Source organism: Rattus rattus, chromosome 13, assembly GCF_011064425.1.
Source record: "Rattus rattus isolate New Zealand chromosome 13, Rrattus_CSIRO_v1, whole genome shotgun sequence".
In the NCBI taxonomy this organism is placed as follows: Eukaryota; Metazoa; Chordata; class Mammalia; order Rodentia; family Muridae; genus Rattus; species Rattus rattus.
Window position 1 is genome coordinate 44187996 of NC_046166.1, and position 14007 is coordinate 44202002.

Here is a 14007-nt window from a genome sequence, read left to right on the forward strand (position 1 = left end):
GACACATCATAGAATCACACTCTTACCTCTTTGTAAATAATCTGTGTCCTACAGAGGGGATTTTAATATTTGTTCTAAGTAGCTTTCCTTGAGCAGCTGACCCTGCAGTGGGATTGGCAACTGGGGCATTTATTATTTATTTATTAGGGGACAAATTTAGGAGAGTGAAAAGAAGATTGGGTATAAATATAGTGGCAACAAAGTTCCAAGGAAAGTCCAACCCGACTCTGGAGTCAGATGAGCTCTCAGCTTTGTACATCAAAGAGAACATTGTGCTCTTTGCCCATGTTGTTGTTAGATCAACATTGTGTGTGAGCTGACCAGGAAGGAAGCATGACTTGGAGAAGGAAGTATTCTCCAGCTGACACAATTCACAGGGAGGACTGACAACTGAGCATCATTTTCTGGTGACACTCATTGCTGCCAGGGAAATGATTCATTCCTGAGACAGGAGTCTACTTGCTAAATCACAATGCCACAGAGATTTCCTACAGACCTGCAGAGCTCAGTCTGAATCTACCCTGATTAAGGAGAGCTCAGCCTTTCTTGTATATCAGTGACACTGATTATAAGGTTCAGTTTTGTAATATTAAAGACATTCAAGTATTTCACATGCACTGTATCTTTATGTTACACACACATATATGGGTACATACATACATACATGCATACATACATACATGCATGCACACACACAGATACACACAGAGAGAGAGAGAGAGAGAGAGGTAGAGAGAGAGACAGAGAGAGAGAGACAGAGAGAGAGAGAGAGACAGAGAGACAGAGAGACAGAGAGACAGAGAGAGAATTTTGTTTAATATGTAGCCCAGGCTGTCTCTGAATTCATGATGCTGTCCCTGAATTCATGATGCTTCCCTTACTTCAGCCTCCGAAATGCTAGGATCAATTATAAGAATATGCCAACAAGACTGGTCCATTTTACTTTTAATTAATGAATTCACATAAAAACTCAATGCTTCATAAAAAAGATATAGATAAACCACAATTAAACTGATTAATTAAAGCAAACTAGGACTGTAGAAGACAAAGAGAGCTAAATTATTGCATCAGCTAGTTTTACAGCAACTTGACACAAGCTAGAGTCACTTGGAAAAAGGGAATCCTTAACTGAGGAAATGCTTCCAGTAGCTTAGCTTGTGGGCCAGATGGTGTGGCACTTTCTGGACTGATGATTGGTAGTGGGAGGGCCTTGGCAATTTGGATTCAGTATCTTGAAGGAGCACTGTGTTCATTCAGGAGGTTGAAAGGGAAGCATGTTTTAGGAGGGTGAAGGAGTGATGTCTGGGAGACAGGAAACCAAATCCCAGACAAATATGGATATCAGAATGAAGGTAGCATGGAGATCATTATGTTACATGGAAATAAGCCAGACTCAGAAAGACAAATGTGATGGATTTCTCCCTCCTTTATTCACAAGCTATGTTGTGTTTGTGCATGTATACACATGTGCCATTGAAGTAGAAATGTCCCATGAAAGTCCTAAAGAGAGGGAGAAGGAAAGCCAGCCACAGACTGGGTAATGAAAGCAGGAAGGGCTATTTGGAAGGATGGATGGCACCATTCAGAGTTGGGGACAGGGGACATTGTTGAAGATATGAGCAAAGCACAATGACACTTATGTATAAATATGCTGTAACCAATTCTTTATTTGTATGGTAATTAGAAAGCTAATAAAAGAGAGAATTAGGGGTTGGGGATTTAGCTCAGTGGTAGAGTGTTTGCCTAGCAAGCACAAGGCCCTGGGTTCGGTCCCCAGCCCCCCAAAAAAAGAAAAGAAAAAACAAAGAGAGAGAATTAACATGACTTCTTTTCAAGAATGAGGCCCAATGCGCTCTGCTCTCTCTCTCTCTCTCTCTCTCTCTCTCTCTCTCTCTCTGTGTGTGTGTGTGTGTGTGTGTGTGTGTGTGTGACACATGTACTAGGAAAACAGAAGGAAAAAACATGGTCTTTTTCAAAAGGAAGTTTCACGGTAGGTTGGTCGATGACAGACACAGGACCACAGTTCTCCATCCTGGTAAGCAATGATGTGCCAAGCAAGCACCAAGAGCTCCCTTCTTGGTATTCCTAGCCCTCCCTCCCTGTACGTGGGTGTGATATATAACATGACTCTAACTTACAGAGCACAAGAAAATGGGGGAGTGCCCCTCATATGATCACATTGTATGGGAATTTAACTTGACATTTTGTCCCCCATTCACCTCTATCCACTCTCCTTCACTGGCCCTGATAAAGCAAACTGCCTAGTGTGGGAGACAAAGCAAGAGACCGAGTGCAGTGCATGGCCACCAGCCAGCAAGAACTTGGGACCTTCCTTCTGCCATCCTAGAAGGAGCTGAATATCTAAGCTTTCCCTCCAGAGCCTGGCATGCAACCTCCACCAGGGTTGACAAATCTGATTAGAGTCTTTCAAGAGATGACTGAAGTGAGAAACACAGCCGAGCGCTGTCCAGGTTCTTGCCCCTAGAAACATGGAGACCATATACTGTGCTATTTTAAGGGCTGAGTGTATTTTTCGGTTGCGCAGCAGAAGTTATCTAACATAAGCTTTGACTGTTTGTGAAACCTAATCAAATATTGGTTTGAATATTGTCAGAGGCCAGCGTTGGACAAAGGAGGAAAACAAAGCTAAAGCCTGGTTAAGGATCTCCCAGTCCCGTGTGGGAGAAGGGGGTGAACCCATTCCACACACACACACCTTTGCAGTGATCTCCCCACTTTGGTGCACATACTTTCCGATTACAAGGTATAAACCAATTAGGGGGCGATATGGAATAAACTCGCTTTCTTTTAAAGCAAGTAGGTCCAGTTTCACTGCTGTCACCTGCAGGTAGACTTCTGTGTTGAATGTAGTCATGCGAAGTTCAATTGGAAGAGCTAGAACAAAAAGAGCATTTCCTAGTGATGATCGGAGACACGCTTAGCGGTCTCAGTGAATTTAAAAATAACTTCTGGTGCCCTGCTTAAAAGTCTTCATTTTCATTTGATTCTGATTTTCTATCCCCTCTTTTCATCTTTAATAGGATCAGTGATTTTTCTCCCCCCACCATGCAGATACACAGAAAAGGAAAGTGAAGCCCTGATCCCCAAGGGCTTTATAATCGAATAGCTTGTTGAGAGAAAACTGGAAAGCGCATTTGCTTTCTCCCATAGAGAGAGACTTTATTTTAGGAAGAGAATAGAAATGAGGCTCTTAAGAAGGACCGTGTGGTCTGCGATTTTAAATTACATTCTCCTTCTTCCACTGACTCATATTTTAACATCGATAAATTCAGTATTGATGTGTGAATGTTCAAATGTTTTGGGAAATAAAATACCATGTGAACAGAGAAGCCTTTGGAAAAGAAATTCAGTGTAGTGTGTTATATTGGGATGTCTATTTGAAAGAGAAATCATAAGATCTAAACCAGCAACAGCAATTATATATATATACATATATATGCATATACATACATATATACATGTATATATACATGACATATATGTGTCATATTGGTTTCTCATAATAGAACAATTTTTTTCTATATTAATAACTATTTTTCAGTGTTCAGAATGAAAATCTCATTTTTTTCACTTGAAACTTAGTTATGGCTAAGCATGGTGGTACATACCTATAATCCCACAATGTTGGAGGCTGATAGCAATGGGTTTGAGGCCAGCTTGGAATTTAGAGTGAGCCTGTTGGCACAAAAAAAAAAAAAAAAAAAAAACAAAAAAACAAACAAAAAAAAAACAACAAACTGACAAACAAAGCAAAGAAACAACCGCGAGGCACGCTCTAATCTCAGCACTCAGGAAACAAAGGCAGGCGGACTTCTGTGAATTCACAGTAGCGTGGTCCACATAGTGAGTTCAGCCCAACCAGGGCTACACAGTGAGACACATCTAAAAACTTATCCAATCTTGTCAGCATTTCTCTTCCTCTTCCTAGTCCTCCTCATCCCTGACTGAGAGTTAAGAGTTTGTTCCAACTCCTCATTCTCCTCCTCCTCCCTTTTTTTTGGGGGGGGGGGGCTGCGTAGTCCTGGCTGTCCTGGAACTCACTCTGTAGACCAGGCTGACTTCAGACTCACAGATCCTTCTGCCCCTGCCTTCGAAGTTCTGGGATTGAAGATGTGAACCACCACACCCAGCTCTGACTTGGACTGTGAATAGAGCTGCTTACAGGACTGCAGGTAGGAAGTTATTTACTGGAGCACAGCAGACTTAGCAGTTGGCTACGCCACTAAAGAAAGAGACACCGCGCTGCCCAGCAACCTTTACTGCTAACTGTCCCTGAGAGTGTGATCGAACCTAACAGGCCCCTTCTCTATCCAAGATGAGATGTTAACTGGCCTAGTCTTGTGAATATAACCACCACCGCAGCGAATGTCTGTTTCTCCGGTCACGTGTTGTGCTTTTTCGACAGCAAGCACAGTTTGCAGTGTCCGGATACTTTTTGATAAGATGGCAGACGAGGGAAAGAAAATGAAACTGGAAAACCTAAATTAAAACTAGCCACTAAATCAAATCAGAAGTCCTTTTTCACATAAAATAAAAGGTCTTTCTTCTGCACAAGCTAAATCTGATAAGAAATCTATAGTGACAAATAACTGCTTTTCAAAGCGCAATGTAGCAGGCACTCCATGTTTCCGGAAAGTGCCTAGAAGTCACTGTAACGAAAATGCTCTCAAGATTGAGACTCTGCTAAAGACTCTAAATGGAGAGGTCCTGGGAAAGGCCCTTTCAGATGACCAGGAAAACATGATTTTTAGGTAATATTTTCTTAGAAGTATTAGTACATTTTTAGGGATTATTTTATTAGAAATTAATACATTTCAAATGTTGAGGGTCAAACAAGTTAATGGAATAGTTAATAGAAATTACTAAGGCACCTCTGAAAGAACTTTGATTTCTATTGTGAAATAATTAATTTAAGAATCCCATAGCAATGTTTTGGGGGATATTTTTCTATAGAATAAATTGTATATATCTTACCAAATTCATGTTCATTTTTTGCCTATGTGAAAAATTGTGAAATGAGATGCGATACATGTTCTTATCTATAGGCTGCTGTTTTCAGCAGTATTTATGCTTCATTCTGTTGCTACCAACGGGGAATTAGCAGATGCTCGCGCACATATGCGTATGTACACAAAAACACATCCCATGAAACATGCATCATCTTGAGTCATTATAAAAAAATCATCCTGTAGATGTTTTCTAATTTTATTTACTTATTTATTTAGTGCGTATATATGCAGGTGTGTGCAGACCACATTGCACTTGTGACCATTAGAAAAAAAAGCCTTAAACTGGGTGGTAGTGGCTCATACCTTTGATTCCAGAACTCAGGAGGCAGAGGTAGGTAGATCTCTATGAGTTCGAGGCCAGAGTGAGTTCCAGGACAGCCAGGGCTATGAAGAGAAACCCTGCCTTGAAAAAACAATACCGCTCTCGCCCCCAAAACCTTTAGAGGGTCCTCTTCCTCCCCCTTGTTTGATTCAGGGTCCTTTGTTGTTTACAATTGTGTACTCACAGCACCGAACTCAGAACTGTGGGATTTTCTGTTGTCTCTGCCCTCCATCTCACCACAGGAATGCTGGGGTTACAGATACGCGGTACTGTGTTTAATTTTTGTTGGCGTTGGGAATCCAAATCCAGGTCATCATTGTGCTTTTGTAGCAAGCACTTTACTTGCTGACCCATTTCCCCACAGTAAGAAAGCATTGAGCGCTCCGTTGTGCCGCCCCCAACCGTCTCCCTCCACTGGGATTCCTCAAAGTTAGGCAAGAAGGCAGCTACCGTTTTGCCTATTTCTATTTATCCATTTTTTTTTAAAAAGTTATATTAAAGAAGATATTTTATATGAGATTTGCCTTTACAAATAAGCCCTGAAATTAGGTGGTGTGATCCAGAACTGGTTTCTCCCCACAGGCAAAAAGGAAAAAAAAAATTAGGATTGCTAGAACAAGACAGAACAGTTTTCTGTCCTTGCATGGTGTTTTTTTCCCACGAGACAGCGGAACACGTGGTAATACAATTAAGGATATAAGGACACCAGTATATTTTATAATTCTGCAATAAAATATGGACACACAGCATCAACGTGTGAAGGTTCAAATAGAAGTCTTTTGTTATGTGAAATATTGGAAGAGAGGGCTGGTTAGGTTCATAATGTTAAGGTGCCGGCTGCCAGACTTGCTCCTTCGTTCTGTCCCTACAACCCACACAGAGGAGAAAGAGAAACAACTGTAGCAAGAGGTTCTGACCTCTATCTACTTCCTGTGGGATGCAGATACTCTCCCCCCAATATGGGAATACACACATATAAAGAAATGATAAATATAAAAATGTTAAAGATTGTGGAAGAAATAGCATATAATGAAATGTTCATATCTTTAGTATTCAGATCAATGATTTGATGATTTCACATATATTCATATGTACATACACATATTTATGCACATATGTGGTCTTAATATATAATTAAATGATGTTTTCTAGACTACAGACATTTCCCTTTTTGGTTCAAAGTTAATATCGGTTGCTTTTCTGAAGGAAATCACCTTTTAGAACTCCATGTCTACAAATCTATTTTCCAGTCTCACGTAAATAGAATTAAAAGCAACATGGGTGATAAAAGCCCAAACTTACAGAGGCAGGCACAAACAGTGTACAAAGTGTTAAAAATCATGTTGCTACCATAAAATGACAATTTGCAATTTTTTTCCATGATTTTCTTGTCTCATTGCTTTGGATGGGAACTTTGGCCTCTGATGAGAGAGCATAAAATATTCTTTTTCATGGGAGCTGAAATATTAACAAAAAGTACAGTAAATACCAGAACAGAATAACCAGTAATCTGAGTACCCTAACACAAAGCCTGAAGAACTGTCTCTGGTATAAATAAAGAATTTCCCTTTGAGTATGCATACTTCCTCTAGAAGTGGTCTGAGGAGAAACATTGTGTATCTTCTCTGAACTATCCTTAGATAAGATCTTGATAACAGGGTGGAGAGAAGCTCAATGGTTAGAAGCACTGACTGCTTTTCTAGAGAAACCTGAGGTTCAATTCTTACACCCCCGTGATATCCCACCACTGTCTGTAACTCCAGTTCTAGCGAATTCAACACCCTCACACAGACATACATGTAAGCAAAGCAAAACCTTACATAAAAAATAAGCTATTAAGAAAGATTTGATTAAAACATTTTTCTGACAACAAATTTAGTCAGGGCCCTACAATTAAAAGAAGATTAAAATTTAAAATCAAATTCTAACATGACCTTGGACAAATTCTCTAATGAAGTCTTCATTTCTTCCTACTGGAAGCATTGTAATAACATTATTCTGAGAATTGAGGCAATCTTAATAAAAGATTTGGACCAGGAAGGACATACAGCAAATGCTACAAAACAACATTGGCATCATGTTTCCAACTATCAGAGGCTCAGCCACATACTACTAGAAGTTGGCTCCAATTCCCTTGTTGTCCCCTGAACACAGAGCATATAAGGATAGGTCTGGAGATGGTACAGTGGTAAAGGCAGCTGTCACTAAACCCTGGTGACTTTAGTTTGATCCCTGGAGCCCAAACAGTAACCTGAGTGAACTGAGTCTTGCAAATCGTCTTCTGACTTCTATACTCTTGCCATGTGCATGCATGGGAACCCCACACTGACATACACATGAACACATGACATCAACCATTAAATGTAATTTAAGAAAAAGAGCATGAAAATAAGCCAGGTGTGGTAGCATATGTCTGTATTCCTAGCAGTGAAGAGGTTGAAGCAGGAGGATCGTTGTGATTTGAGAAAGACCGGGGTGTCCTGTAGCAATTTCCTCTGAGACTGAAACATCCGTATGGGGGAGGGGGAGAGGATGGGGGGCTTATGGACAGAAAACCTGGAAAGGGAATAATATTTGAAGTGTAAGTAAAGAAATATATCTAATAAAAAAAAACCCAAAAAAACATTCCATCCATCCTGCAAGATGGTCCTTAAGACAGGAGGTAAACAATTCAAAATAGTCCAGGAAGTCCCTGAAATTGACAGCATTCTCTTGGTCTCCTCTCTCACAGTAGTAAATATCAGCTGCCTGAAAGAGACAAGAGACTGTCCAGGCTGCCTGGAAGGGGTTTAGACCAACTTGGAAAGGACACCCTTCAACTTGCTGAACTGTGCATGCAGGCGGTGCAGTACATTCCGGGTTCCCAGCTTTTGTGAACTGTCACTCATGCTGGGTAGGCTTTGGTCATGCAGCTGTCTTTGAGTCATCTGCTTCTGGGACCTCCTTATCCATACTCCTGTAAGAAACCCCAGTAAAACTCACTGATGTACCAATTTGGACTTCATTGGTATCTGGAATTTGCTCTCTTATGGTTGCGATGGGTATTCTTGACTCCCCAGGAAAAGTTTTGTCATACGACAGGTTGCATTATGAGTTCCAGGCTGCTTGGAAGGGTAAGTGAGATGCTATCTCAGAACAAGGGATTGAGCCAAAACAGAATAAAGTTTAAAAAAAGCCTTATGTTTTTTGATTAGCACTTTCCACTGAAACAGAAAAGAGATTATGTCTGGTGTTTTTATTTTTTTTATTTTTTTTATTTTGACAATGGCTTTAGATTTATTATGTGTATCTGTTTGGTTTGTTTTTTGTTTTCATTGGCTGGTATGTGCGGGTGTGTGTATTCCCTTTGTGATAGACAAGAACACAAAAGTCTTGAATCAGAGCCCCTGTGATCACCTGGGTAAGCTCAAGCTTAGTAATGTTTCCAGGTGGAAGGACAGGAGAGGCCCAACAGCCTTCCAAAGACCCCTCCACTCCTGGAAAATTAGCATGTTTGAGGAGGGACAGGGGAACTTTAGCTAAACTGGAAAACAGAGAATGCTCTCTTTAAGAAAGTCTTTCTCCTCTTCTTAAAAAAATGTTATTTTTTTTGGAAACAAGCAAAAGAATATTCTAAATACTATCATTTCCTTTTTTAGAAACAAGATTTAAGGTCCCAGGCCCGAGGGCAGTTGGTGATTTCCCTATAGCTAAACAGCTTCTGTGGTAAATAGTTGTGTGAGCCCAGACATCTCAGGGACAGTTTGAAAGGTGACGGTTGTCTGAGTCCAGCCATCTCAAAGATGACTTCTCCATTTTGCTCGCAGGGTCAAACAAGTTCATGTTCCCAGGCCTAGGAAGGAACACCTGCCCCACTTCTCCAAATGTTTTCTTATTATAGCAACTGCTGTTATAAAAGCCAAGGTGCATACCTTGTAATGAATGTAACCAATTGTCTGTTGTGCCCTAATTACCTACGCACAGCTGGCCTGCTCCTTTGTCCCTTTATCACTCTGAGCTCCAGACTTATTCTCTAGGAGGATGAATTAAGGACCTTGAAGCCAGATGCCCTGGACAAAGCCCAGTCTCCAACAGCTACTCCTTTACTTAACCTGTAATACTAAAATAAAATTGGATGACACAGCAGCTCCGCCCACTCAGCAAATGCTTTTACCCACCAACCCCTTTTACTGGGCCACTGTTATTTGGCTTTTTGACATGAAGTCTTACTATACAACAGGCTGGTCTAGAACTTGTGGTCCCATTGCTGCTGCATTACCAGCATAGACCCTGTGTCTAATACCTTGTTAGATACACCTGACATTTTAGATGCCTCTAGAGATATATTAATACAAAATAAAACCAATGAATTCAGTTTGTTTCTTCCTACGTACAAAGAAATTTTTAAGGGAAGAATTGAAATTATTTGTAGTATATTTTGAAGAAATGTCTGAGGCTTGGAAGAAACTACATGTGCTTTAGAGTTACATGGACTTACAGAGCTCTTTCAGAGTTTTATCATAAGCAGAATAGTTTTAATTTTCTTGATCGGACATACAACTGACAATTCTTTTGGTGGTGGGTTGGTAGAGGTTATTTACAGAGAGTCAAGATTGACTCATGAATCAATAAAGTGGAAGAGTTCTATTAAACTGTAACCCAAAAGATTGAATTGAGTTTTGCTTGTGGACAATCAAGGGGATTGTTATGTTTGCCACAGATAAAGTCTGAAGAGCCATCACGTTCTGTACTCAGAGGAGAAATTCAATAGACTCACCAAAACTGGTTTTCTTCTGAATGAATCTTTCAAATGATCCTCATGAACCTATATTAAATTTAATAAATCTTTGTAAGTTTCATTTTAAGACAGGATATATATATATACATATATATATGTGTGTGTGTATGTGTACATATATATATATATGTATATGTATGTATATATGACTTGACAGAGTTCAACCTGACTTTGCCTCTGCCTCTTGTGTGCTAGGATTAAAGGCATGCACCCACCACATCCTGATTCATTTGCATTTTAAAGAGGAGGATCTTATGTGTACGTCTTTTGTATTTAATAAGGTGCTAGACACAGGGTGTTTTAGTTAGCTCTCTGTGACCATTGTGAATATCGGATTCAATACACTCATGAAGAAGAAGGCTTATTTTGACTCATGGTTTTGAAGCTTCCAATTGGACAATCTGGAGTGAGAAGCATATGTTGAAATCTCTTTGAGTGAAGAAGGAGACGGAGGGGCGAGAGAGAGAGAGAGAAAGAGAGAGAGAGAGAGAGAGAGAGAGAGAGAGAGAGAGAGAAGGTGGGAGTCTAACAAGGGCTTCAAGAGCTTCCCCCATCCTGTAGATTTATACTTTGCAGTAGTGGAACCCTGTTCTTTAACTCATGGTCAGTTGGGACATAGTCAAACCACAGTCCACAGGAATTCTGCAATGTGAGTTATGTCAGTGTCAGTGATTACCAAATAGAGACGGGTTTGCAGGAAGAGGAGAGCTGTCAATATCTGGAGACATATTTAGCTTGTTACAACTAAATTGCTAGATGCTGACACATTAACTGGTTAAAAAAAAAAAAGACCCAGAGATGCTACTAAAAGTGTAATAATGCATGGAATATCTCCATAAAGATTTATCTGGCCCCAAATGTCAACAGTGTTTGAAGTTTATTGGTTTGTATTTTGTAGTTAGTATTTGGACCTTATAATATGATGCTACTGGGTATGATATCTTCTTTGTGTATTAAATTTTAATCATGAAAGTTAGCTAGAGACTAATACTTCATGTACATATTTGAAAAGATTTTTATTGCATTGTGTGTGCGAGCGCGTGTGTGTGTGTGTGTGTGTGTCTGTGTGTGTGTGTCTGTGTGTCTGTGTGTCTGTGTCTGTGTGTGTGAATGTGGAGGTCAGAAGATGACTTGGGGGAATTGTTTCTCCTTGCTAATTCCTTCCATTATGTGGAAGTTAGGGATGAAGCTGAGAGGAGGCTTGGAAACAGGAACCTCTACCTAGTGAGATATTTTAGCAGCCTGATCCACGTGTTTCTGAGAAGGGGTTTAACTTTACATTTATTTTTACTATATTTTTACAGAATTTAAGTAAAATTAAACAGTTATATTAGAATATCTATACTACAGTCAAGGTTTAGTTTCATTTGTATTTTATCATGATGCTGGTGCTTATTGACATGTATGTAGCATTTGTTTGAGAATAATAATTTTAAAAATCCAGACAGCTTGCTTCTCAGAACATGGGTGAAATCTTTGGTATAATAGCATCCCGGTCCCCACTGTTTAAAGTGAGGGATGATGACATAAAAGTGAGTGGGGGGAGAAAGGCTTGTGGAACTCAGGAGAGAGAGGTCCTGGCACTCTGAGAGATCTCTCACACATAATGGGTCCTATGAAATGATAATAGATACCATTTAAGCTTCAGATATAAAAGCAGCCCCAGACTTGATTTTCCTGTTTCCATTTTCATCTACCATATAGATCTGACAAGTTGATTGTTACCAGTGATGTTTAAATTAGGAAGAAGATGGTAGAGCGCTTGTGAGTGGAAGACTGAATAGTGACGTTCTCCCTACCTGGAGTACGCACCCAGTCCAGTTTTAACAGTCAGGAAATTCTCTTCTATCAGCCAAATACACAGACAACACAGAGAAAGAAGCACTCCATTTGAAAATGATGGTAGTTTATTTTATTTAATTGCTCTTGAGCAATGAAAACAACGGTATACAGCGTGATTAGCCATGCTGTGTATGGATTCAGATAGCGTTTTTGGCTTTAGACTGAGAATGTGAAAGTCATGGAGAACAAATAGCTTCATGTCGCACTGAACTGGTCCAAAGAACTGAAAACATCATTCGAATTGAATAACGGACAAATCCCAGGGAAGACTGTATAGCATTATCTACTGTGTGCTGCCGAACTTACTTTGTTAATGAAATTAGTGTCATAAATATAGGGAAGTTTGGAATCTACATGGAAAAACTGAAGGGTTATTAGTCCTTCTCTTCCTCTGTTTCTCTTTGTCTCTGTCTCTCTCTTGCTCCCTCCCCCCTCTTTATCTGTGTGCACTTCTGAGTGTGTATGTGTGTGGGTGTCTTATTTCTGATGCCCTGGGTATTCCAGCCTCGCTGGTCCATGAGTTTCCTGGTGATTCCTCTGGATCTGCCTCCCATCTCGGCAGAAATGCCCGGTACCACTGTATTCAGCTCGAGTTGTAAAACCTGCATGGCAAGTACTTTCATCTATTGAGCCCTCGAGCCCCAGTGGAGTGCTCCTCCCTTCACAAATATCACTTTTTGTTTTTAAGTTTAAGCCTTCTCTTTTGAAAAATTTACTTACGTAGTGTATTTACGTCATTCCTACTCCTCCTGCATTCAGTTCATCCAGTGACCCCCCTCAAATTGATGACCTTTTCATCTTCAATTATCCTACTGAGTCTCATTAGTGTTGCTCAGGCATACATGGTAATAGTAGGGTCTCCTCTAGGGTCTGTGACTTCTCCAATTGTGGGAGCTTATATAGGTTTACAGTATCAGCCATGAATTTCTTCTTATTGAGTAAGACTCATGTCCTATTTGACAGCTATTGGTTACCTCAAGATAAAAGTTCACCATTGGAGACATGTTGCTGGGCTGGTCAGCTTTATTCTCATAAGCTTAAGGGAGTTTTATTCCCATGGCAGCTTGAAAAGTACCTTCAGGTACTATGAGAGCTAGTCTTTAGGAAGGATTCAAGTCCTATGTCTAAAGTGTGTAGCGTCCTCAGCAACAGGGACTAAAGGTGTTGGGAAATCTATGGAGAAATATATTTTCATGAGCATACTTAGGATCATATATATTGTATATATACATAAATACACATCTACACACATATTTTAAGTAGACTTATGATATGGTGGTGGTGGGGACAATGATCTCCCCAGTAGGCATAGACTATCTTCAGTGCAGGGCATAGGAAATCTCTCTTCGAGCTGTTGATCAAGAGTATCAAAGAGGGCTAGAGAGATGGCTCAGTGGTTAAGAGCACTGACTGCTCTTCCAAACGTCCTGAGTTCAAATCCTAGTAACCACATGGTGGCTCACAACCATCTGTAATTAGATCAGATGTCCTCTTCTGGTGTGTATGAAGACAGCTACAGTGTGTGTATGTGTATATGTATATGTATGTATGTATATATATGTATGTATATATATATGTATGTATGTATATACATTGATTATTGCTATTGTCATTGGTTGCTTCCTAGAACACAGGTGTGTTTTAAGAATATATGGAATAATCTTATACAATGTATGAATAATTTAGTTTGTAATTAAGAAAGACATTTCCTATAAGTTCTATAATCATACCCATAGCATCAAGTAGCAACAACTGCTTTATTTCTTGGTAGCCAGCTACTGCAAGTCCTTGAAAGCAATAACTTTGGATGCTTTGTGGGGCTTGGGACTCATGTAGCTGCACTTCGGAATCATCCCGATAAAGTAAAGCACTGAAGAAAACATGCTCACCTTTTCTTTATTATATATACTGCATTAGAAGAGAGAGCATGTGGTATAATAACTGTCTCCAGGATCTGGAAATTACTACATAAACCGGACACCTTGGGAGCTTGGTGAATCCTCCAAGCCTTAGTCCCAGAGGAATTGAAACAGATC